Consider the following 27,957-nt stretch of genomic DNA (forward strand, 5'->3'; position numbering starts at 1 on the left):
CCGTGTCCTTGACTGCGGGACTCTGTGTCCTATGGGCTGGGGCCGGCCATGGCCTCCCAGTGTGAAGGAGAAATGAGAAGAGAGCGGGCCCCTCAATACAGGGGCGCATTACTGATTACCAGGGAGCCCTGCGTGTGTCCTTGTATTCAGGGAGGGGGGCTTACTGGCTAATGGCAGCTCCTGGGAGTCCCTCCTGAGCCAAGTGAAGAAAACGGACTCTTGGGGGCCCTTCCTGAGCCAGCTGTGTGACGACCAATAGAAACGTGGGGGGCCCCTGCTGTGCCAGCTGTCCTGACAATTGAAATATGGGGGGCCCTCCTGAGCCAGCTGTGTGACAACCAATAGAAATGTGGGGAGCCCTGTTGTGCCAGCTGTCCTGACAATCAATAGAAATATGGGGGGGCCCTTCCTGAGCCAGCTGTGTGACAACCAATAAAAACGTGGGGGCCCCTGCTGTGCCAGCTGTCCTGACAATCAATAGAAATATGGGGGCCCTCCTGAGCTAGCTGTGTGACCAGCAAAAATGTGGGTGGCCGTCCTGAGCCAGCTGTGTTACAACTAATAGAAACATGGGGGGCCCTGCTGTGCTAGCTGTCTTGACAACCAATAGAAACGGGGGGCCCTGCTGTGCTAGCTGTCTTGACAACCAATAGAAACATGGGGGGGGGGCCCTGCTGTGCTAGCTGTCTTGACAACCAGTAGAAACATGGGGGCCCTCCTGAGCCAGCAGTGTGACAACCAATAGAAACATGGGGGGCCCTGCTGTGCTAGCTGTCTTGACAACCAGTAGAGACATGGGGGGGGGGGCCCTGCTGTGCTAGCTGTCTTGACAACCAGTAGAAACATGGGGGCCCTCCTGAGCCAGCAGTGTGACAACCAATAGAAACATAGGGGCCCCTATTGTCCAGGTGTATGTCAACCAATAGAAACATGGCTGCCCTGGGGCCCCTCCTGAGCCAGCTTTATGAAGACCAATAGAAACATGACTGCCCTAAGGGGCCCTCCTGAACCAGCTGTATGACAACCAATAGAAACATGGGTGCCTCTTTTGAGCTTGGTGTATAACAAGCAATAAAAATATGACCACTCTTGGGGGGGAGCCCCCTGAGCCAGGTGTATGACAACCAATAGAAACATGCTGCCCTGGGGCCCTCAGATACCAGGATGGGGCTCAGAGAGGCTGGGGCCCTTTTTATTGGCATCTAGGATCCCTTTAGATTGGGGCAGTTGAGGCTGCTTTTGATCTGGGTAGCCAGGGTCCTGTTAGATTTGGATAACTGGGTAGCTTTTAGATTTGGGGAGCCAGGACCCTTTACATTTGGATAATTGGGGCCCCTTTAGATTTGGCATCTGGGGTCCCTTTAAATTTAGAGAATGGCCTGTTCAGATTTGGGTAACGGGCCTTTTTAGGTTTAGGTAGCCAGGGGTCCGTTTAGATTTGGATATCTGGGGCCCTTTTAGGTTTGGGCAGCCGAGGCCTCTTTAGATTTAAGTAAGTGGGGCCCTTTTGATTTAGATATCTGGGCCATTTGGATAATTGGGGCCCTTTTAGATGAGCGCAGCTGGGGTCCCTTTAGATTTGGACAGCCAGGCCCCTTTAAATTTGGGTAACTGGGGCCTTTTAAGACTTGCGCATCCGGGGTCCCTTCAGTCTAGGTTCACACGTGTGCTTGCGTGGGCACAGCTGTACCTGCAAAAAAGACAGATAAAAATCCCTTTAAAAAAAAAACCACCATGCAGTTTAGCTCATGCAAAGTGTTTTCCGATGCATGGGGGTGCCATTAAAAATTAATCCCCCCCCCCCACATCTGCTAAAGAACAGTATGCTCTACCTGCAGGTTGGGAACACACATTCTCCACCTAGCCATAGATAGATCCCTTTAGATTTGGGAAGCCAGGGGGCTCTTTAAGGCCCGTTCACACTACGGATTGCATTTGAATCGTGGTTCCTGTGCGATTCACAGACAGTCCTGTGCGGTGCGATTAATTGCACTGCACCAAAAGTAATGCATGCACTACTTTTGCTGGATCACATGGGTACATAAGTAGGGGAATGCACTGTTTGCGACCTGCGTTAGGGGTCTGTACTTTGCACTGACACCTACTGCAGACTGCAAGGGCAGTGTGTTTTGAATGTGCTGCAGGAAACAGGCATGGAATGCAGATTTCCCACACCGCAATCTAGTATCAACGGGCCCTAAATTTAGGCAGTTGGTGGTCCCTTTAGATCTGGGCTGTTTGGCCCTTTTATATTTGGGGATCCATGGGTCCTCTTTAGATTTAGGCAGCTGAGGCCCCTAAGGCAGCACATAGATGAGTCAGTATTTTTTTCGTACAACCAGCAGGTTGAAAAAAAACACTTGATTTCCCTGTTTGCACATTTGAGGTGGATGGGGGAATCCTCCCTGCTGTGCTACTGTATTGTGACAGTGGAGAGACCTCCCCACCATCAGAATACACAGATCAGCGTTGTATGCTAAAGCCTGCAGCGCAGATCGAGTGGGGAAAATCTGACAGGGTGGTTGTGCAGAAATTGATCTACCTCCCCGGCCATACAGTATGTGGCTCAAAACGTCAGCAGATCCCTGTTGAACTGGCTAAATTTCAAAGCATGAATGGCCGGCTTTAGTCTTGGGCAGCCAGGGTGCCTTTGCATTTGGGCACCTGGGGTCCCTTTAGATTTGGGCAGCTGGTGTCCCTACAAATCTTGATGACTGCAGCTCTGGAAGAAAGGTGTCAACACAGGGATGTGTACTCCCTCTCTGGCTGGAAAAAACGTGTAGCTGTCCTGCAGCTCTGTAATCAGGGATTGATATGGCAGCTGGTGGGTCATGTTAGCATTTGTAGCACCGCACCAGGCAGAGAGCGGCCAATGTAGGCTGGTAAAGACTCGGGTACAATGCCTGAGTGCCATCTGGCAGCTTGTTCATATTCTAGTCTGCAGCAGGGAGGTTAACTACAGTCTGGGCTATAGAGATCAGTGATGCTGTGGTCGCATGAAATGTACAGCCATAGCATGCTGAGATCTGTAGTGTCTTATGCAGGCCATAGACAGTTCGTTTATTGGCCGATTTTTCATCCGAAAGAATAATCGGCAGATTTTCGCACTGTTAGTAGGGCAATAGCATCGCCTGATTTTCACGGTTCCTCATCGTTTATCGGTCATGCTGGAAAATTTGTGAAAAACAGACGATTTTCGCCATCATTGGTGGCAACACCGGTTTACAGAACTAACGATGTTTCGTTTTTCGGACGAAAAATCGTCCGATAAATGAACCGTCTATTGCCTGCATTACACTACTGGAATACAACAGGAATCTCGGCTGTAAGAGCAGCAGGCCTGGGCTGACACCTGCCCCTCATAGGGTACTCTAGGACTTATTATGCAGGTCACCTTTATATGGAACCAGAAGTTGCAGCATATCTATTGTGTGCTCACAGTTGTCTCTCCGCATTTGGACCCAAATAACCCACAAAGGAGCCAACACTGGCAGTCGGATGGTTAAATTCAAGTTTATCAAGTTCGCTTCCTGTGAGTTTTGGATGCCACATTTCCGGGCACACATCTCGATCCCCTTCTGAAGCCTGTGGGTGACCGCCGTCTTTATGATTTCCACACAAAACGATTTGTTTGGTTATCTCAGACGTCCATCCAGAAAGTCAGGCTCCTTAACAGGCTGTGTTTTCATAATGCAGCATAAAGAAATGAGGAGTTATTAATGTGCAAGCTATTGCTGAATAGGCAGTGACAGCAGACATGGGAGAGAACATCAAACCCCACCCAAGTCTGAGGTCATGTTTACTAGGGAACTTTAATAGTCATGTATCCGTCGGAGGAAAACCTTCTGGCTGCCGTGAGCTCTCACATGGAACACATCCTGATGGAGTGCATAAATTCTATCAACAATACACATGCAGGTGTTTATTTGTTTTTCTAATTGTCCATCTGAAGGTTGATGATGTTTATATTTTATCAAATAAAATCCTGTATAAGAGTACAGGGGATGTGCTTTGATATTTTTTCTCCTGAGGGGTTTTTCACAATGGATTCATCAAGAGAACAATTTTCTAAAGGCAGCTGCAAGCCTGCTGAGGTTCCTTTACAAGGGTAGGAAACTCCATGGGCTTTACTTCTGCAAACCTCAGCCAGCTCTGACAACTATCAGCTCTAAGCAGACGTCTATGATAAATGAGGGTTTCTGCATAGCAGTGTGCCTGGGTACAGCTCTGTACTGATGCATGCTGTGCTATACATGAACCTGTGTTAATCATAGAGATGAATAGAGGTCCCCTGATAACAGATGACAGCTCAACAACATGGAATTGCTTTGGACTTGTGTGTTGCTCAAGGAGCTTCATGTCCAGTGAGGACTCCTTATGAAATTTCTGTCTGTCCATTCAGTTATTGGTTTAAAGTGGAACGTCACTGTATCTGAGCACTAAAAATGCTATTACATTCATTTTTAATATTCAAAGCAAACTCCCCCATCTATCCATGTCTGTGTGCTTTATTTTGCAGGGAAATTGCTTTGAAGAACATCCCCCTAGCTTTTCTGGCCATGGCCATCTTGAGTAAGGGCAGATGATTCATGTAGCATTTACTTCCTGTAATCCATCTGCCCTTAGCTGCAGGCTAGAGGGTGTGCTTGGCTGAGAAAGCCCCTCCTGAAGACTCCTGGGATGTATGACATCATTTGCCTAGGCCTGGAAACCAGGAAGAAATTTAAAAAAAAAGTTTAAAACAAGTAAATATACACTATATTGCCAAAAGTATTGGGACGCCTGCCTTTACATGCACATGAACTTTAATGGCATCCCAGTCTTAGTCCGTAGGGTTCAATATTGAGTTGGCCCACCCTTTGCAGCTATAACAGCTTCAACTCTTCTGGGAAGGCCATCCACAAGGTTTAGGAGTGTGTCTAAGGGAATGTTTGACCATTCTTCCAGAAGTGCATTTATCAGGTCAGGTACTGATGTCGGACAAGAAGGCCGGGCTCACATTCTCCACACTAATTCATCCCAAAGGTGTTCTATCTGGTTGAGGTCAGGACTCTGTGTAGGCCAGTCAAGTTCCTCCACCTCAAACTCGCTCATCCATGTCTTTATGGACCTTGCTTTGTGCACTGGTGCGCAGTCATGTTGGAACAGGAAGGGGCCATCCCCAAACTGTTCCCACAAAGTTGGGAGCATGAAATTGTCCGAAATGTCTTGGTATGCTGATGCCTTAAGGGTTCCCTTCACTGGAACTAGGGGGCCAAGCCCAACCCCTGGAAAACAACCCCACACCGTAATCCCCCCTCCACCAAACTTTACACTTGGCACAATGCAGTCAGGCAAGCACTGTTCTCCTGGCAACCGCCAAACTCAGACCCATCCATCAGATTGCCAGATAGAGAAGCGTGATTCATCACTCCAGAGAACACGTCTCCACTGCTCTAGAGTCCAGTGGCGGTGTGCTTTACATGACTGCATCTGATGCTTTGCATTGCACTTGGTGATGTAAGGCTTGGATGCAGCTGCTCGGCCATGGAAACCCATTCTATGAAGCTCTCTACACACTGTTGTTGTGCTAATCTGAAGGCTGCACGAAGTTTGGAGGTCTTTATCTATTGACTCTGTGGACAGTTGGCAACTTTGTGAATGTAAAACTTTTTTCGGGCCTAACCCTCAACATGGGCGTTACAAAAAAGAATGAATTGCGGTCATATTGATCCGCTAACATCCGCAGAGCCGATTCATCATATGCCCATGTTCTCTGCTGTTATACAGTTGTGTCCAAAATTATTCAACCCCCAATGCTGTAAAGGGGTTTAGGGACTATAGTGTACATTTGGAATTGTATTCAGAATCAAATCCTACAAGGACGTTGTAACTACCCAAATGCAACTAAAATGACATCAATTGTTTATGTAATACAGTAGTAAATGGTTCTTATGTGGTTTCTTCATTGCCACAATTATTCAACCCCTTAAAGACTACCACTCTGAAGAACAGAGGTTCATACAGGTGCTTTCCATCAGGTATTGAAAACACCTGTGGATGTCACCGAGCAGCAATCAAGCATAATAAGCACCAATTAGGCAGCTTTAAAATGACTGTGATACTCAGCTCCTTCTAGACATTTACTGGTGTGGTTACAAACATGGTGAAGGCAAGAGAATGGTCCAGGAAGACAAGAGAAGAGGTGATTTCTCTTCACAGGAAGGGCAATGGCTATAAGAAGATTGCAAAGATGTTAAACATACCAAGAGACACCTTAGGAAGCATCATTCGCAAATTCAAGGCAAAGGGCACTGTTGAAACGCTACCTGGTCGTGGCAGAAAGAAGATGCTGACTTCGACTGCTGTGCGCTACCTGAAGCGTAGAGTGGAGAGAAGTCCCCGTGTGACTGCTGAGGAACTGAGAAAAGATTTGTCAGATGTGGGTACAGAAGTTTCAGCCCAGACAATAAGACGCACACTGCGTAATGAAGGCCTCCGTGCCAGAACTCCCAGGCGTACCCCCTTGCTGTCTCCAAAGAATAAGAAGAGTCGACTGCAGTATGCCAAAAGCCATGTGGACAAACCACAAAAGTTGTGGGATAGTGTTCTGTGGACTGATGAAACAAAATTAGAACTGTTTGGGCCCATGGATCAACGCTATGTTTGGAGGAGGAAGAACAAGGCCTATGATGAAAAGAACACCTTGCCTACTGTGAAGCATGGTGGAGGGTCAATCATGCTTTGGGGCTGTTTTGCTTCTGCAGGTACAGGGAAGCTTCAGCGTGTGCAAGGTACCATGAATTCTCTTCAGTACCAGGAGATATTGGATGGAAACGTGATGCAGTCCGTCACACACCTGAGGCTTGGGAGACGTTGGACCTTTCAACAGGACAATGATCCCAAGCATACCTCCAAGTCCACTAGAGCATGGTTGCAGAGGAAAGGCTGGAACATTTTGGAGTGGCCATCGCAGTCACCAGACTTAAATCCGATTGAGAACCTCTGGTGGGACTTAAAGAAAGCAGTTGCAGTGCGCAAGCCTAAGAATGTGACTGAACTGGAGGCCTTTGCCCATGAAGAATGGGCGAAGATACCCGTAGATCGCTGCAAGACACTTGTGTCAAGCTATGCTTCACGTTTAAAAGCTGTTATAACTGTAAAAGGATGCTGTACTAAGTACTAAGATTGAATGTCACTTGGGGGTTGAATAAAACTGATAATGCTGTGAGCACAGAAAAGACATTTGTGGTTATTTCATTATAACTGTTATGTTATATTTGTCTGACCTACAAGTGCCTCTTTAATGTAAATGTAAGCAAGATGACTGAATGATCAAAAGCAATGTCAAACTGGCCAAAACACTCAATTTCAGTGGGGGTTGAATAATTTTGGACACAACTGTATATATGCCCAACATGGACCAGCAATGTATTGGTACGTCACTGGACTTTTGAGTGGTTATACCGGGATGATGCCTGCAGCTACATATTTTTTTTCAGCTGGCGGTCGGCTTTCATGTAAAAGCAATTCTAGTGGAGAATCAGCTGCTGAATTGTTTTTATGAGCAGCGGGAAGGGACAACCACCCCCCTCCTGCCACCTTCCACAGTTTTCTTGGGCTCTCCTGTCCCACGGGAATCCGAGAATGCAGCCAACAGTTCTGCTGGCTGACCAGAGACCAGAATGGCTCCAATCATCTCTATAGTCTAAGAGACCGGAAGCTACAAGCATTTCATCACTTCAGTTTCGCAGGATATAAACAGCTCCTTTTGTAAATTGGGAAAGCATCTGATCACAGCGATCTTGGTGAGATCAGATGATGTAAAGGCAGAGGAGATACAGTGGGGCAAAAAAGTATTTAGTCAGCCACCAATTGTGCAAGTTCTCCCACTTAAAAAGATGAGAGAGGCCTGTAATTGGCATCATAGGTAGACCTCAACTATAAGAGAAAAAAAAATCCAGACAATCACATTGGCTGATTTGGAAAGAATTTATTTGCAAATTTTGGTGGAAAATAAGTATTTGGTCAATATCAAAAGTGCATCTCAATACTTTGTTATATATCCTTTGTTGGCAATGACAGAGGTCAAACATTTCCTGTAAGTCTTCACAAGGTTGGCACACACTGTTGCTGGTATGTTGGCCCATTCCTCCATGCAGATCTCCTCTAGAGCAGTGATGTTTTGGGGCTGTCGCTGGGCAACACGGACTTTCAACTCCCTCCATAGGTTTTCTATGGGGTTGAGATCTGGAGACTGGCTAGTCCACTCCAGGACCTTGAAATGCTTCTTACGAAGCCACTCCTTCGCTGCCCGGGCGGTATGTTTGGGATCATTTGTCATGGAAGACCCAGCCACATTTCATCTTCAATGCCCTTGCTGATGGAAGGAGGTTTACACTCAAAATCTCACGATACATGGCCCCATTCATTCTGTCCTGTACATGGATCAGTTGTCCTGGTCCCTTTGCGGAGAAACAGCCCCAAAGCATGATGTTGCCACCCCCATGCTTCACAGTAGGTATGGTGTTCTTTGGATGCAACTCAGCATTCTCTCTCCTCCAAACACGACGAGTTGTGTTTCTACCAAACAGTTCTATTTTGGTTTCATATGACATTCTCCCAATCCTCTTCTGGATCGTCCAAATGCTCTCTAGCAAACTTCAGACGGGCCCAGACCTGTACTGGCTTAAGCAGGGGGACATGTCTGGCACTGCAGGATCTGAGTCCCTGGCGGCGTAGTGTGTTACTGATGGTAGCCTTTGTTACGTTGGTCCCAGCTCTCTGCAGGTCATTCACTAGGTCCCCCCGTGTGGTCATGGGATTTTTGCTCACCGTTCTTGTGATCATTTTGACCCCACGGGGTGAGATCTTGCGTGGAGCCCCAGATCAAGGGAGATTATCAGTGGTCTTCCATTTTCTAATTATTGCTCCCACAGTTGATTTGTCTATTGCAGATTGCCTATTGCAGATTCAGTCTTCCCAGCCTGGTGCAGGTCTACAATTTTGTTTCTGGTGTCCTTCGACAGCTCTTTGGTCTTCACCATAGTGGAGTTTGGAGTGCGAATGTTTGAGGTTGTGGACAGGTGTCTTTTATACTAACAAGTTGAAACAGGTGCCATTGATACAGGTAATGAGTGCAGGACAGAGGAGCCTCTTAAAGAAGAAGGTACAGGTCTGTGAGAGCCAGAAATCTTGCTTGTTTGTAGGTGACCAAATATTTATTTTCCACCATAATTTGCAAATAAATTCTTTCCAAATCAGCCAATGTGATTGTCTGGATTTTTTTTCTCATTTTGTCTCTCATAGTTGAGGTCTACCTATGATGCCAATTACAGGCCTCTCTCATCTTTTTAAGTGGGAGAACTTGCACAATTGGTGGCTGACTAAATACTTTTTTGCCCCACTGTATCTAGAGTCTGATAGACCCCAGATTTCTCAAAAAAGAATATATGACTTCCCATTAAAGTTATAGGGGATATTTGCATTCCCTGTGACAGCATTAAAAGTGATTAAAAAAAATGAAAGGGACAGTGTAAAAATAATAAAAAAAAAAAAAAGCACCCATGTCTCACTGGACATGCAAGTGTTGACCCCATGAATGTATGTAAACAGCGGTTGCACCATGCATGTGAGGTATTGCCGATCGAGGGCAGTACTGTATTTTTCGCTCCATAACACGCACCTGACCATAAGATACACCCAGATTTTAGAAGAGGAAAACAAAAAAAATTCTGAACCAATGGAGTGCAGTCATAGTACAGGAAATGACTAGAGACTTTGGACATAGTACAGGAGATGACCAGAGACTTTGGACATAGTACAGGAGATAACCAGAGAGTGCAGACCTTTGGGGGGGGGGGGGGCGGGTACCCAAATTTGACAGGTACCCGCTCCCAATTCCACGGAGTTGTCCTCTCCCCTCCCTCCCCATAGTCTTGTGGGACACGTGACAGGTCCCAGAAGACTACGGGTCCATTCACAAAGTGCAGCACGTCTTGCGCATGCGCAGTGGGAACCCGGCTGTGAAGCCATAAGCTGTGACAGCCAGGTGCCCACACTGAAGATGCTGGCGCCAGAGAGAAAAGATGGCTAATGGAAGCAGGATACTGCTGGACCGAGGAACAGGTAGGACAGAGGAGCAGGTTCTTCTGCACAGTAGAGCCGAGCGGCCGGCCCAGTATTCTAACACAGCGGCTGCGACGCTGTAATTTCTAAACCCTTCCTCCAATTTGGATGTACATACCCTCAAATTAAACCTGAGAGTGTGCACTTTCTGCCCATATACATTATATAACCATAGCTTGAAAAATATTTATGTTTTTAGCGCAAAAATTAAAAACCGCAGAGGTGATCAAATACTACCAAAGGAAAGCTCTATTTGTGTGAAAAAAACAAATTTAGTTTGGTACAGCATTGCAGGACCGCACAATTACCAGTGGAAATAACGCAATGCCGAACAGCAAAAAATGGCCTGGTCAGGAAGGGGGAATAAATCCTCTGGAGGGCAGGTGGTTAAGAAATGCACTTGGCTACCATGGTTATACTTTACTATAGCTGTTGTACCACTGAGTTTGAAGTAGTTAAGTAGTCAGATTGCTCTGGCTCCCCTTGGCTTATGCTCCCCGCTCAGCATCATTGCCCTGTCTCTCTGCTTCCTGTACACCTCACACTGTGTTAAAAGCACAAAGGCTGTGTCCCGGAGTGCCCTCGGGATCAGCATCCAGATTTCTGTGCAGGACACAGATTGGCCTATTTAAATAGAAGGTGCACTGAGCAGCAGAAGTCTCTTTCAGATGTTTTATCTTTCTCTTCACGGCTGTATTTTACACTCGTTCTTCACCCTTTCTTCTGGTGTTCACATCATTCCTATTCTCAGTCATTCTTTCACATCTTTTTAATTCCTTTTCTGCCTGTTTGCTAACATGATGGAATGTCAATACAGGACAACAAGGTCTAGATGTATGTGCATTCGGCTGTGCGTGAGATCGTGCCACAGATTCTCATAAGAGTGAAATAAGGGTCAGCTGGGGCCACTGATGTCAGCTGCAAGATGGTGCTCAGCAACAATCCCTGTTCTTTTTGTGAAAGAGTGAAGAAGGCACCTCGCAGGCCAAAATCCTGGCAGGAGGGATTGGCACTGCCATGCCTTTATCTTACATTAAAAAATAAGGGAAATCAAAAGGACAGCATCCCTGTGAGAAAAGTCTTTACAAATCTGGGACCCCTTTCCCACTGATGAGCTTTTGACGCACTGGGATACACTTCTCCAGCACGACAAAAGTGCATCAAAATTATTCCCCTTTAAATCCTATGTGTCTTTTCACATTGCTGCACTGTACTTGCATCCCGCATGCAAGTCCTGCATGCTGCACCAAAATGAACCAAAAACGCACCCAGGGTGCATTTTTAGTTACGTTTGTGGGGTCACATGGCAAAAATATGCTGGTTGTTAAGGAGCAGACACCCACCAGTGTCCTTACCAACCAGTGAATAGCTGATCGTTAAGGAGCCAGCACATGCTGACTTCCTTAAGCCAGCCATAGATGGACCGAATCTCAGCCAGTTCAGCAGCAACCAATGAATAGCCGGTTGTTAAGCAGTCAGCACCCAACAGCATCCTTAAAGTGGAGTTCCACTCACCTGTCAAAAAATAAAAGTCAGCAGCTACAAAAGCTGTAGCTGCTGACTTTTAAAAAAACAGCCACTTACCTGTCCCTCGGTCCCATGGTGTGTCCTCCATAGGCCGTTTACCGGCCGTCCTGGATTACTGGAGTAATGCATCTTCATTGTGGACACCTGGCTGTGACAGCTTGTGGCTTCACAGCCGGGTACCCACTGCGCATGCACGAGTAGCGCTGCACTTCATGAATGGCCCCGTTGTCTACTGGGACCTGTCACGTGTCCCAAAAAACTACAGGGAGAGAGGACACCTTCCATTTCTGATCGCCTAGGCGTTCGGACTGGAAATGGGAGCAGGTACCTGTCAAATTCGGGTACCCGCCCCCCAAAGGTGCCAATCCTTAATGGGGAGCGGGGGGAGCAGTCCTTAAAGCGGAACTTCCCCTTTTGGGTGGAGCTCCGCTTTAACAACCAGCTATTCACCCTATTTAAACTGTAAAGCAACGCATTTAAAACATGTTTTGCATTTTTTTCAAAACGTATAGTGCATTTTAGAAGCGCTGCAGTGTGAACACAGCCCAAAGCTAAAATCTGAGCAAAAATATAAATATTATCTATATACAAGATAGTATTATTACTTAAATCTTGAGTTCACCTTTCTAAAAGAAAATCAGTGCAGTCAAGGGGCCCCAGAAGTTTACAAACATGGTGCAAAAGAGAGAACCGTACTTTCCTTCAAATTATATACCTGTAGGCCAACTGCAGTTTCCCCAAAGTCAAAAATTTTGATCGGCGCCATCCTGCATGTGAGCTAGTATGGATGGTGTGTTAAAGTGATAATAAACCCTCATTTTGTGTTTAGAATATTAAAGCAGAGTTTCAGTGAAAATGTAAAACTGTAGTTACTCAACTTTCCCTCAATCCCGTGGTGTCCTCTCCGCAGCCCGCATCACCAGCCATCCTGTGTTCCCGGTGCTGGCATCTTCATTGTGGGCACCCAGCTGTGACAGCTTGCGGTTTACAGCTGGGTACCCACTACGCATGCGCGAGTAAAGCTGCGCTTTCCAAATGGTCCCGGAGTCTTCTGGGACCTGTTACATGTCCCATATGACTAAGGGGGGGAGGGGAGAGTACAACTTCAATTTCCGATCGCCTAGGCCAGGGCTTGAAAAAGCTGCTTGCCAAATGCGAGGAGAAATTCTTGTGTGGCGAGCACAGACAATGGAGTGGCTCGACCTGCGTTGTGAAGCCGAGTTCCAGTTTCCAACTTCCGGTTTCCGGCTTCTTCGGCTCCGCCATTACACTGGTAGCGCCGCTGAGGGGACAGGTGCAGAAGAGGTCCACTCTCCTCCGCTGAGAGTAGACACCCTTTCCACCACCGCGGGGGACACGAGGAGAGGCCCGCTCTCCACCGCCACGGGGGACACAAGGCCCGCTCTCCATCGAAAAAGGGTATTACACAAGTCTTGGTCCTGCTGTACAATGAAAACCATTGCAAATCTTGATGTGAAACTGGCTTCCTACTGCTTTTTGTCATTCAAAAAAATATTTTTTGGTGTTTTTTCCCGAGTCATCTTCTAGGACAGCTCACTTGAGAGATAGGGCTCCTCCCAGGAAACACCCGCTCCACCTTTTTTCCCCTTTTATAGGCGTCCTCTCTCCCATTGCCCCCAGTTTTAGTGTTTCCTCCGGCCAGGAAGGGAACGGGGAAGAAGTTGGAGGCTGGCCAGCCCAGTGCGGATCACCACGGATGCAAGCATGACTGGTTGGGGTGCCCATATGGAAGACGGCCTCGCCCAGGGCACGTGGGGTGCAGTGGACTCCAGCAGGTCGTCAAATTACAGGGAGCTGTTGGCAGTTTTCAAGGCACTTACGACCTTTCAGGAAAAGATAAGGGGGAGAGGTGTCCAGGTTCTCTCCGACAATACCACTGCAGTGGCATATTTGAACAGGCAGGGAGGCACAAGGTCCCCAAGGCTGATGGAGTTGGCCGGATCCCTCCTGAGCTGGGCGGAGGAAAACCTGGAGTTCATCACGGCAGTACATCTGAAAGGGGACCTGAACCAATTGGCGGATCAGCTGAGCCGAAGAGAGGTCAGCCAGACAGAATGGTGCCTCAGCCAATCAGCGTTCGATCAGATTTGCGCCAGGTGGGGCTCCCCCTCTATCGATCTATTTGCCAACGGCCAGAACACAAAGCGGGAAAGGTACTTCTGCCTGCAGAGGGACCCCAAAAGCGAGGGGATAGATGCGCTAGCCCAGCAGTGGGAAGGAGACCTCCTTTATGCCTTCCCTCCATTCAGACTACTGCCGCAGGTGATACAGAAGATCCAATTGTCTCAAACCACAGTTGTTCTGATCGCACCATTCTGGCCCAAGAGATCTTGGTTCTCCCGGTTGAAGGAGCTCAGTTTAGCGGACCCTTGGATGATGCCACCCACACGCGATTTACTCACCCAGGGGAGGGTGATGCATCCTCATCCAGAAAGGCTGTCCTTAGCGGCGTGGCTTCTGAGCGGGACCGGCTAGCGGAAATGGGGCTGTCGGCAAGAGTGGTCGCCACCCTCTTGGAGGGCCGGAAGAGGTCGACGAACGCCTTGTACGACAAGGTCTGGAAGAAGTTTTCCGCCTGGAAGGTCAGAAACGCAGCACCGGGCACGCCCATTTTGCATGCCGTTCTTGAATTCCTTCAAGCCGGTGCGGATAAGAATCTGGCCGCCAATACCCTCAAAGTACAGGTAGCGGCTCTGTCGAACTTTCTCGAGCTGAGGTTGGCGGCAGACCCCTTGGTAATCAGATTCCTGAAGGCTATCTCCAGGCGCCGTGCCCCGCCCTTGCCAAAACTGCCAACATGGGACCTGGGCACAGTCCTGAAGAGCTTTCAGCGGGGGCCCTTCGAACCGCTGGATGAGTGTTCGCTCAGGTTTTTGACGCTTAAAACCATCCTCCTCACGGCACTAGTTTCTGCCCGCAGGGTCAGCGAGTTGCATGCCCTTTCAGTGATCGAGCCGTACTGCACCATCTTCTTGGATAGGATCATCCTCCGCACGGACGCGGCCTTCCTACCTAAGGTCGCGTCACACTTCCATAGATCTCAGGAAATAGTAATACCTTCCCTGGAGGCCGATCCGGGCAGCACGGAAGACTATAGCAGGTTAGACGTTCGACGGTGTTTGATCACGTACATCGAACGCACGAAGACATGGAGACACTCGTCCCGGCTTTTCGTCCTATTCCAGGGGCCAAGGAAGGGGGACGGTGCCTCCAAGGGCACCATCGCCAGATGGATCAGGGAGGCAGTTTCGGAAGGTTACAAGTCGGCAGGCCTGTCACCACCGCCCGGCCTAAAAGCCCACTCCACGAGGGCCACTGCGGCCTCCTGGGCGGAAAAAGGGGGGGCCTCCCCCGGACAGATCTGCAGAGCCGCAACGTGGTCCAGTTTCGCCACCTTCACTAAGCATTACAGGCTGGATCTGATCGGCAGCAAGGACCAGGCATTTGGCAGGAAGGTCCTACAAGCAGGGTGCCCGCCCTAATGTACGTATTTCTATTCTACTCCTCTCAAGTGAGCTGTCCTAGAAGATGACTCGGGAAAACGCAGTTATTTACCTGTTAACTGTATTTCCAGGAATCTTCTAGGACAGCGTAACTCCCCCCCGATTACTGTTTGATCACACAATTATGTGCAGGTATGTTGCGAACCTATGGGGGATGTCTTTATTACCGGTTTTCTTCTTTGTTTTCTCCTAGGCCTTCGGTCATATTCTTATACTGGGGGCAATGGGAGAGAGGACGCCTATAAAAGGGGAAAAAAGGTGGAGCGGGTGTTTCCTGGGAGGAGCCCTATCTCTCAAGTGAGCTGTCCTAGAAGATTCCTGGAAATACAGTTAACAGGTAAATAACTGCGTTTTTTTCTTAATTGAATAGAATGCAATCCACACACAGCCATTGAAGTGGTATTTTGCATCAGAAAAAGGGTATTACACAAGTCTTGGTCATGCTGTACAACACAAACCATGGCTGCTCTATTAGCACATCTTTGGTAAAATGTTTACTATTGTTCTGCCATGTTTTTTGGCATCTAAATAAGCACATTTTTGTTTTTTCTTAATGCACTACTTCTCTAAGCTCTCTTAATAGGATGCTGGAGATAAAAAATGCAAAAATGTTTACTATTGTTATTTATTTTATGCAATGTTTTTTGCCCATCAAAAGAGGCATATTTTTCTTTTTTCTTAATGCCACACTTCTCTAAGGTCTCTGCTGGAGATAAAAAATACAACATGTTTACAGGAACTATTATTCCATGTATTTTTGGCATCAAAATAAGCACTTTTTCTTATGCTATACTTCTGTAAAATAAACTTACATCTTTAAAAGAGACTTTATCTCCTGCATCTTTAAAAAGAGACTTTAGTAAGTAAACAAAAAAAATACAAAATGTTCACTACAGGTTTAAAGCTGTAAAGTGTGATATTTTGATTGTACCCTATTGCTATTAAGCTATTGCTGTTATGTTCAAATTGACATAATAAAGCTATGTTATAATTGCAGTTTTTTTATATTTTGTACTCTTTAAAGAATAATGTAATTTCATAAGCATTAAGGGGTTGTGGTTGGGGGCAGGGCTGGGTTGGGGATGGGCTGGGAGTGGGGTTGGAGGTGGACCTGGGCAAGGTTGGGTGGGGCAACTGGTGGAGAGTAAGGTTTGTGCCTGGCTAGTGGTCTAGACTTGAAATTCTAAGCCCTAATCTAGGCGATCGCAGTGGGTACCTGTCAATTTTGGGTACCTGCTCCCCAAAGGTGCCAATCCTTAATGGGGAGCAGGGAACCAGTCCTTTAAGCACTTACAGTTTAAACTGGTGCCGTGACCACTGCCCCAGGTTTCCTGTTTCAGGGTGGCTCCTTTCTCTCATGCAGCATCCTATCGAGCCACCCTTGCATGCCGAGACTAGAGTTATATCTACCTACATTGTGTGCATCAATAGATAAACACATATATTTTATTATGCTCAATATGTTAGGCTAAAAATTGCTGAAAGTTTAAAGTGATTGTAAAGATTCACATTTTTTTATATTTTAAAATTACGAACATGTTTTACTTACCTGCACAGAGCTGCCCTGATCCTCCTCTTCTGTGGTCCCGTCTGGCGCTTCTGGTTTCTCCTTTTTTGGCGAGTGCTCCCATAGGCTAACATTTCACCGGCTGTGATTGGCAGGAGCCAATGGCTCCCATTGCTGTCTCTGAGCCCATGAGGAGAGAGAGAGGGAGAGCAGCAATTTATAACCACTTTAATACAACTTTTAGCACACCCCCATCATCCCAAGAATGAGTGCCGAGTAGCAGTATTGATCTTTAACAAGGAGCTTAAAATTTGTTTTGTACTTTAGTGACCAGGTCACTTATCTATACCTTATGTAGCGCTACTTTCTTGAGAGCCACTGGTTTTGGGTCTCCCTTTTACTTCTTGCACAGCCAGGCAACACACATTTTCCAGACACAAGAAACAGTCCATGGGCTTGTTTTTTTTTACTTTATTAAGGAATTCAACTTGGATGGGGTAAAGGGGTTATGGACTGCCCAACTTGATTGAATAATAACAAATGAGGACAATTTCCTTCTCTAAACTACTACAAAAATGGCAGTTATTTGACTTCCATTCATAACAGTCTTTAGCAAAGTGACAACTTGCAGGAGCTCTTAGTCCCAGGACAAGGGATTTAATAAGCTATGAACTGTCCCCTGAAGACTTGCCAAGAACTTGCATCCAGCAGACTTCACCCTTCTAGGCCCTGGAGGTGTAGAGGTCACACTGCCTTTGTCCTGCATCTATGGATAGAACTGCTTTCAGGGCTTCTGCTGGGCTGGTTCCTCTACAAGCTATGTGGGTGTCAAGGATCCGGGTATGACCAGAAATGTGTGGACTGATACAGATAAGTAACAGGCTTCAGGAATGATATAATAATATAATTTATTATTAGCTACCCAAATATACAACGCACAGTAAATAAACCAACCTTCCACTAATCTTAGTATGTGCAGGAACACAGGCGCAGTCAGGGCTGGAGAGGTGGAAGGGTCAGGCTGGCCATATGGTTCTGTAACGACCGTCTGGTGGTACCCCAAGCAGTCCTCAGGACAGGATTCCCCAGGGCACGGAGTCTAAGTCCCAGTCTGCTTATTCACCAGGGCCCCTGATGGTGGGGATGGACTTGGAGCAGTCAGGAACCAGGTCGCGGCCCCTGAGTACACCTGCTCGTGGTAGAGGGATCCGCCAGAGGTATATGCAGGTAGGAAGCCTGATGTGAAGAGGCAGAAGGTGTGAGCAGGGATGGCTGGATCCGTGCAGGATGGATGGATCGTCTGGGTAGCGTAAGGCGTACTTAGGCAGGCCAGGTCAGCAACGTGCGGGCAGCGAGGTACCGAAGGAGCAGGCAGAGAATAGTCAGGGTCACAAGCGGGGTTCAGTAACTCACGGGCAGCGCGGTACAGAGGATCAGGCAGAGAATGGTCGGGGACACAAGCCGGGTTCAGTAACTCACGGGCAGCACGGTACAGAGGATCAGGCAGAAGGATGGCCAGGCAAGCCAGGGGTTAAACAGGAGACGGTCAGCAGGGTCAGGAACAATGCAGAGTCGGAAACAAATCAGATAGGCAGAGGAACAGGAACAAAGGATACACGGTACAGGGGCTCATGGGAAACATACACCAAGGCCCTGATCACAGGCCTGGTCATTCCTTAAATACACCTCCTGCAATCAGCCCCAGGTGTTGGCTGACTGCAGGATTGAGCTTCTGGCTGCTGAGAGCACCCACTGATCAGCCATAGTACTGCAGCCCACACGGCAGGTGAGTCCCACCACCAGTGCTGAGTCCATTCCTGACAGTGGTCTGTCTTTCCCTGGTGAACTGCAGGGCAGTGGAGCTCCCTCCTTTAGTTTTCCTCCAACCTCCAGACCCCCCTTCTCCGGGGCCCCCTCCCAGGCTACACAGCAGCACTTCACCAGTCCATCTTTCACCTGACTCCACTGCTGGCTAGGCACTGTCATATTTGTGGGCTTGTCTGCCACACTGTCAGTGTTCAGACTCCCATAAATATGCAGATCTGCCCCACCTAACCTCCACCTACTGACTTCTAGAAGCTTCTCCAAGGTTCTAGAGCAGGGGGAGGTACCAGAGGACTGACAGGTAGAGCCCTCCAGCCTGCCCTGACATAACCCTTTGTCTAAACCCAGGCTTCTAGCAAGCCTCACACAAACGCACCATCCATATTTTACTATGTTTTGTAAAGCAGGCACAATGCATGAGCTACGAAGAATCCATGGTGACATGCATTGTCCCATTCAAGTCTATTGAATAACACCTTACAACATTGAGGAGCAATGACTGAAAATGCATGTTTTAAGCCCCTTCTGCACTTATGTTTCGATCAGGTCCCCCTGCCCGTTTTTCAGGCAGACTCAATCGGAACCTCTATGCTCCTATATGGTATGAAGGGTGTAAACGGACGTGTCTGTTTACACCTGCCGACATCCAATCTGATCCAATCCACCAAAAAAAGAGATGGATGGGGATCATTCCCCTTCCGTCTGTCACATCGAATGGCAGTCAGATGGAAACGAACAGGCGGTCCATTTCCATCCAACTGCCCATAGAGGACAGCGGGCTGTGTCTGTGCCCGCTCTGCAGCAGCATAACAGACATGGACCTGTCATTCCCTTGCTCAGCAGGGATCAGGGGAGAGATTCCCTGCTGAGCAAGCGGATCCGCTGATGGGTCCGCCCCTTGTGAATGAGGCCTTAACGTAAATGAGCCCTTGCAAGGCAAAGCATCAAATATCAGCCTTTCAGCAGGATTTTTCCTAACATACTGCAACAGAAATGAGTCTTTAGGGCTGGATTCACACCAGTGCCTGCGGTAACACGCCTTATTAGGGTTGCCACCTCATCCCTTTAAAACTGAACACATATTAATTACACAGTTTCTGAGGCTAATTTAATATAAATAAGGCACTAATGAGTTTAAGGACCACCTTAATCAGCCACAGAACCTGCGTAATTAATATGTGTTTGGTTTTAAAGGGATGAGGTGGCAACCCTACGCCTTAAGCGTGTTGGTGCATTGTCGTGCTATTCATTATCAGTAGCACCCCAATGTACTTACCACATGCTGCATTAGGAAAAAAGATGCAGGTACATTATTTCTATCCACTTTAAAATGGAATGGGTGGCGTGAATGAAATGAGATAAAAAAGGCATGCTTTTAAGGGCTCATGTACACGGGGCGTTTGGAAAACTCTTCTGAATGATGGAAACAGACTGCTGGAAAACGTAGGTTGAAAAAATGTCAGTTTAGCCGCGTTTGCATACCGCGTTTATGTGTGTTTGCGTTTAGAAGCGTTTTTAAAAGATAACCTCAGGAGACCTTCCAAAATGCCCAGAATACACTGAAAAATAGTAAAAAATTAACTATTTCAGACATTTTGAGAGGATTAGAGAGAGCATAAGCAGGGAGAGCAGTATGTGTTGAGATGGCCTGTCTTTTCTGGTTGTATTCACTATGGAACCCATCATGAGCATAATGCATTACGTTCTACCATTTTTTCCTTCACGCAAAACCTGCAACTGACTGTGCTGGTGTACCGGGTCCATTTGAACATGGAAAACGCTTTGCATGCATTTCTGATGATGAAAAAAGGCTCTGGACATGGAACAGTTAAAAAAAGCTTCTAAACGCAAACGCTTATAAATGCGGTGAACTGCGTTCACACGCATTTCCAAGCATTTGGCGTTTGAAACGCCAGTAAAATCTACTCTTGAACGCAAGTTTGGTGCGTTCAAAAAAATGACTGTAAATTCAACTGCCTGTAAATGACATAGTGTACATGGACACATAGGAAAACATTAGGGAGAGTTCAGGGGCTGCTGAAAAAAATGCTGAACAGCTCCTGATTGTCAGTTTAGGAGCTGCAGTGTTCATGAGCCCTTAGCGCTCTTTTCTAAGTTTTTTAATGTGGTGCATTTTTAACATTCTGCTTGAAGCATTTTTTCCTTGTGAGTGTATCTTTCATGTTACTGTTTGTAAAACACAGTATAAATGTATTTTACTGGATGAAGCTTCATCACAATATGCTTCCTCTCTGAAAACAAGAGATTGCATGAGATAACCTGAATACACAAATACTAAGCACATAGGTATGAATGCTCCCCCACCCATAATGCATGACACATGACATGTTTGCTTCACTGTGATTGTGCCTTAATCATTTCTGTTGTGCCTCTTTCTCTCTCATTTCAGTTGATACTTAACCTATATTAAATGAAATGTATGTATGGGCTGCTTTGCTAATGTCCTGACAAATTCTCGTTGTCTGTCTCTAATACTGAACAGCTCTAATGCTATGAGTTGGTGAGGATCTGAAGTTCTGAATTTACGTAGGGCATGTTTTTTTCTGGGTTGGTGTATTAAAACAAGAGACAGCCAGGCAACTAGTATTTTCAGGAGGTAAGCAATGACCAGGTACATTTTTTAAAGATAAGCACAGGAGATCCTCCCAAATGCCCAGAATGCACTGAAAAGTGGTAAATTATTAACTATTTCAGACCAGGGCGGACTGACCATTTGGAAACTCGGGCACTATCCGAGGGCCCAGGGTCAGTAGGGGGCCCCATGAGATGCCCCTGGTACTGTTTTCATAGGCTTTTTTGAGTTTGGGCAAGGATACAGAGGCCCCATGATCCCCTATTGCCCGGGGGCCCCATGAGTTGTCAGTCTGCCCCTGGCAATGACATTCTACATACTGTATTTTTCAGTCCAGATTTCATTACAGCAACGTTTTCTGGGATTTCCACCGTGGGCGGTCACTTTTACAGTACAGTATGAGGATTTTAGCACATTCTATTGGTGCCTTATCTCCTTTTGCTCTGTAGAAAACTCTGTTCATTGCAGTGCACTTAGGCCTTGTTCACACTAGTGTACACTAGTGAATGGGCTGCCATGCTCACTTTTCACTCAAGAAAAAGGTGCATGCACCTTTTAAAAAATGCATCCGCAGGAAACCACATGGTCAAAAAGACCATGGGGATTCCCTGTGGTTCCCGCACCGTAATCGTGCTGCGGGCTACGATGCGTGGGAGTGCCATTCAGAACAAATGGCAGCCCTGTGCATCTCACAAGAGCAGTGCAATTCAGCTGCAGTGGGTTGCGGGTGCAGGAAAAGGTGCAATTCCTGCACCTGAAACCAGCCGGCAGCATGCGGGCTAGTGTGAACCTAGCCTAAGGCTGGCCATACATTATACAATTTTCTTGAGATTTTTGGTTTAGATTTACCAAAAACCATATAACGTGAGGTCAAACCTAACAACAATTGTATCCAATTAGGCAGGCTCTTGTACTACATAGTTGAAGGTAAATCTAAAGGAAATTGGGCAGAAATTGGACAGAAAATTGTATAGTGTATGGCCAGTCTAACTGACCATTGCAATCCGCCAACATCCCATTCATTTGTATATGCAGACTGCTCCTGCAGAAGGCAGTGATCTCAGCAGCTGAGTTGTTTTTTTCTCCAGTATTACACATTAAACAGAAAAGTCTAAGGCTTCACTTACATATCACATAGCAGAAAAAAGCGTTCCCGCTCGTGAATTTTTCCTGCATGAATTTCTAGTGATTTTTTGTCTTACACAAAGGAAAGCCCATTCACTTCAATCTGCTTCCCTATGTGTTTTTGTCAATTGTCAAAAAATTGTGGCAGAATCACACTGGCTTTGGGGTGTCATTAAAGAATAACAGAAACCAAGCTTGTGTCACACTTTTTGCTGTATTTGGAAACGCGGCGATTCTACCAATTTACAATTTCTACAATTTCAAATTGCAAGAGCTGAATGGAGTCTCAGGTTTGGAGGCGAATGTTGGAATGAAAGTTCTTGAACAGGCACATGCTAACACAACTTCTTATAATTACAGGCACAGAGATGCTCTAAAGATGTATGTGGTATCGTGGAACAGCACGATTTTCACAGACAACCGCAGTGATAGCGTAGTTTGGGGACGCATATTTGGTGGCGAATCTAATTTTTATCTTTTTTTTAAATTAACTTGGCTTAAAGACAGAAGCAGCATCCTAAAACTAACTAGCAGTTAAACAATGGGAAAAAAGTGTTTTTGTCCTTTGCCATAAAAAAATGATTGATTAATGATGGGTGATCCATTACTGGCTGTTGCTGCGTTTAGTAGCGCTCTTACTTTCATTGAGCCTAAACACAACTGTAACTGCTGAACTCCTGCCACAGAATCTTACAGTCTCACTTCTAGTACACTGGGTCACATAGATATACCTCCTCCATTCACAAAACATCTTGTATTGTTTTCATAGGATTCAAGGTGTTCTGTGAATGGAAGAGGTACAGATGAATGTCATGATCATTACTCCTACAATCCCATAATGCCTTGCTTTCTATGAAAAGAAGCAGGTTTTTTCCTACAGTAAAAATGAGGGCATGGCTGCTGAGGTTAAAAAAAATTGACCAGCAACAAGACAGCCTGTGAGCAGTGTGACAGAAAGCCAGGAAGAACTAAGGGCTGTGTCCAGGATGGGAAGTATATTTGTCCAGATTCATGCTCTATACTGACTGTTTTTCCTTTTGTGCTGTGTAGTCAGCCTGTTTGGCTCACTGATGATTTCATGAGCTCAGCTGTAGCAGGGTAAGGGCTCTGTGCTGTATAAAACTCCCAGGCTGCTTAGGGAGAATACTCCAACCTGGAACCAGTGTTCTGTGCAGGACAGACTGGGGAGCAACCAATCAAACAATACTATGGTGAGAGTAAAGCAGGCCATACATGGGTCGAATTCTGAATGATTTTTCAATCGAAAATCAAAAACGTTGTTCGTTCTGTAATCTGATGGTGCCACCAATGATTGTGAAAATCAGTCCTTTTTCACAAATTTTCCAACATGTCCGATAAACGGAATGGGGAGGAACCACGAAAATCGGAGCCATTGCACCACTAACAGAGTGAAAATCAGTTGATTATTGTTAGGTCCGATTTTCAAACTAAATATTGTTCAGAAATCGGCCAATGTATGACCGGCCTAAGTCTGTGTAATCTTGGACTTGGAGATACTCTGTCTGAACTCCATGGGGTTTATTTACTAAAGCTGGAGAGTCCAAAATCAGACTCCCTTCTGCATAGAAACCAATCAGCTTCTAACCTCAGCTTGTTCAATGAAGCTTTGGCAATGAAACCTGGAAGCTGATTGGTTTCTATGCAGAAGGGAGTCTGATTTTGGACTCTCCAGCTTTAGTAAATAAACCCCCATGTGTCTTAGCAATGGTAGGCTGTATCCAGACAAGTAGATAGGATCCTGAGTTTGCAGTTAGATGCCCAATGTGGCAAGGCTTTATTTTCTGTCTGTGTTTTTTTGTTTTGCTATTTTTGGATTTATTACGTGTTCTTGCATGGCAAGACCACTTACTGTTATCTCACATATATATTCTTATTATTATAGCCAAATTTACCACCCTAACTCCTCCCACAGTTTTTGCACTACATAGACAGTAATATACCGAAACGTGCAGATTGTTCCCGATTGGTGTGCTATTACTTTGTGGAACATTTCGCCAAATGGTTCACGAAATATCAGTGTTTTTGTGGTGAAATTGGTCCCATAGGAATGAATGGCAGAATGTTCAAAACTAGAGTGGGAGCTGACAAAAGCTAGAGTGTGAGCTGAAAAATCAGGACATGATATCTAAACTGCCATCACTCCCTCATTTTTAAGCCCACCTACACACATCCTATATCAAAACGTTCAGCTATCCCTGCTGCCACTAAAACTGTCCACGGCTAAGCCATAGTCCTGATAGTTTTCACTATATGACCATTTGTTTGCAACTGACGCCGCCCATTGACATTCATTGAACTGCACTCTAGTCACCTCAAATTTGAAGGGCAATTTCTAAACTGCGACTGTGCCTTCGTTTTTAATATTTCACAGACATACTATGCATCAAAATGTAGTTTGTTTTTAACCGCTCTTCTCTGCCCTATTTGAAATCTAATTTTGAATTGGTGACAGTTTGGCCGGCTTCTGGTTAAAGGTTTGGAAATAAGTTTTCTACAGTAGAGAGTATTTGAGGTGATAATGCTGCTAATGTTTTTATAAATGTATGTTTTAATGTAACTGTGAAGCACTTTGGGCAACAACATTGCAATTAAATGTGCTATATAAATCATTAAAAGTTGAAATGCATTTCTCACTCTATCAAGCTTGCCATGTGCACTTTTTAAATTTGATCAGTCAATTGGTTAGTGTAATGTTTGCTATCTTTACTCACTCCAAACACTCCACACAGTTACTCTGCCCGATCCATAAAGTTACTCTGCCCAGTCCAACCTTTTCACAGTTACTCCAGCCACTCCCACCACACAACAGTTACTCCAGCCACTCCACCCAGTTACTCTGTCCACTCCAGTTGTAGACTACTGGTGGAGGCAAGAACACTTCACACAATTTCCCCAGAAATTGTAGCTTTTATAGTTATTATTATTATACAGGATTTATATAGCGCCAACAGTTTGCGCAGCGCTTTACAATATAAGGGAGACAATACAATTACAATACATTTCAGTACAGAAGGAATGTGAGGGCTCTGCTTGTGGAGCTTACAATATAAATCTTGTGATCACCAGCCTTGTAAATAAAGCACAACTTTCTTCACCAAGATCCTGCTGTTTTGCGGAGCCTCTTTCATTGTGCTCTGACTCATCCAGGGGGTCAAGCACAACCTGATACTGAGCTAATTCCTCACAGCAGGTAGAACTGACCCAAAGCTGTACTTTCTGGCATAAAAAAAATGATGATTTTACTTTACACAGTAATGATCCAGACATAGGACTTTCCATACAGCACAAGTCGCAACATTTTTTTTCCCTGGAGCTCCACTTTGATGTTTTAAACAGGATGATTTTAGCTCCAGGAGGACTATATAAATGGTATTTCTTGCCTTAATACTGCTTGTACACCATATGAAAAAAAAATCAGTCCTGTGACAGCAGGACACAGCATTATAATTCACCAGCAGTGAGGGACACAAGGTCAGACCCTTCTTAAGAAAGGCCAATCCCTACTGCATCACAGAAGAACCTTAAAAACATTAAAATCCTGTATATTCCAGTTCAGCAGAACATGATGTCATGCTGTTTGCCCAGTAATTTCCTGAACATTAATTTGTCCTTTCCTTCTGGAAATATTCCTTAAGGTCACTTGTTGATTTTTTTTTTGCCTCCAATCTCAATAACTTGCCAAGCTTCCTTTCCCATTTCCATGCAGTGAGGCAGCAGAAACTGATACCTTGTGCCTTACATGTCTTTTTGGACGGTTTAGGTCTTTTCCATTATCCTACTTCTTTTCTCTCCTCCTCATACTCTATGTAACTTTTGGCCCAGGAGGCTTTGGAATTTTTCTTTGGTCTTGAAATGTATTGCTAGTCACCCTTTGGAACACATGTGCAGTATAATGTTTATCTGTGCTATATTGATCTAAAAATTGTCTTCATAATTACCTTCTCTTTTGCCAGAAGAGTCTTGGAAATTTGCTGGGTTGTCTTTCTTTCCAGATAGAGCTGTACTCCATTTATTATTTTAATGCCCACCTATAGTTATTTCCCAGTTTCATGTCAGTGTCAGGATGCCAGGCAGAACAGAGGTGTCAATATACAAGTTGGGAACTTCTGCCAGTAACCTGCATGGCACGGCAACATGTGTATGTGAGTTGTGCAGATGTCTGCTTGTGCTGGCACTCGGTTGCACACGTCCAATGCCAGAACTGGTGCCAAAAGTCCTATTTAGGAAAGGAGTAATAACTGATAATTGCTGGATGATCTTCAGCTAATTTGTGATCCTTGTTCCTATGAATCCTGATTCTGTGTTACTCTGATTACATGTTACTGACTCAGCTTTTCCTTGTATTTCTCTATGACTGACTCCTGATCATGACCTTGGCTCAATGAAATACCCTGCTTCTGTTTGATCTATTGTGTATGTCCCTGGCCTGGCTTCTGACCTGTCTCCTGCTTCCAGCTGTACTGTTGCATGACCTCTGCTTGACTTTGACCTTGACATTGCTGTCTTCCAGACCTGCCTTACGGGTCCTGACCTGTATCATCATACCACAAGTGTACAGGGTACCAGCTGCAGATGCTCCTTGGGATCCTTCAGAGATTCATGTCTGCTGCCCGGAAACAGTTCCTAATGACCATCTCCACAGGCAACTATGGACAGCTTGGATCCCAAGCACCCATGCTACTTTGTGCCTTGCAGGCTCTCACACCTTATCCAAGGGTGTTCAGGCCAAAGCAGAAAGGGAAGCCCGCTCATCACTTCAGCCTCCCACCAGGAACATGACAGTCAGTCAAGACTGGGTCTTCTTAGCTTTCTTTTCAAACAGTGCTGCCTTGGACCAGTTTCTGAAAGTGGATTGTGTCTTGAAAATATATCACAAATCTTTTAGATCTTTTGATAATCCAGGCAAAATGGGGGGAAACTTTCACAGTTTTGTGGATCCTCAAGCTGACTCAACACTAGACATGTGCACACTGGAAATTCTCATCTAGTTTCGGATGCATTTGTTGATTGAAGAATTTGGCTTTGTCATATTCTTTATGTTGAACCAATTTGTTTTTTTGGGATTCGTTTCATATCTTTGACATTAATTTTATATATTCGTTGGTCCAGGTGGATTCCAAATATTTAGCAGTTTTTCTGGAAGATTGCTATATATTCAATATATTATCGATTTGGAAGTATTTGCTAGTCCAACCCCACCAAGAGAAATGGCATGAGCTAATTGGACAATATCCACTGGTGCCATGTGCATCTTTAACAAATGGAACAAAGTTTGGATCCATTTGTTATCTGAATTATAGAACAAAATCTAAAATTCAGTGCATTTCCCCATGGGTCCGAACTACTATTGCATCATGTGATGTCACTTGAATTAAATGAATGCATTAGTTATTTTAGTAATAACTTTTTTGGGGGATTCATTGTCCATTCAGAGAATCATATATATCCAAATCCCTGAAAATGGTTTAATTCGAAAAACAAATCGTAATTATTATTATTATACAGTATTTATATAGCGCCAAAGGGTTTGCTCAGCGCTGTACAATAGCAAGGGGGGACAGAACATGAGACAAGACAGAAACAATACAATACACGAGGGGTTCGAGGGCCCTGCTCTTTGGAGCTTACAATCTAGGAAGGAGGGGAAAGTGGTACAGGAGAAAATGGCTGTGGGGGATGGAGTGGTGGGAGGAATGGAGGAGGTCAGTTGTTAGGTGAGGGTGGGGTAG

Source organism: Staurois parvus, unplaced genomic scaffold (genome assembly GCF_062004578.1).
Source record: "Staurois parvus isolate SC_StPar_1 unplaced genomic scaffold, SC_StPar_1.0 ptg000242l, whole genome shotgun sequence".
Taxonomy (NCBI): Eukaryota; Metazoa; Chordata; class Amphibia; order Anura; family Ranidae; genus Staurois; species Staurois parvus.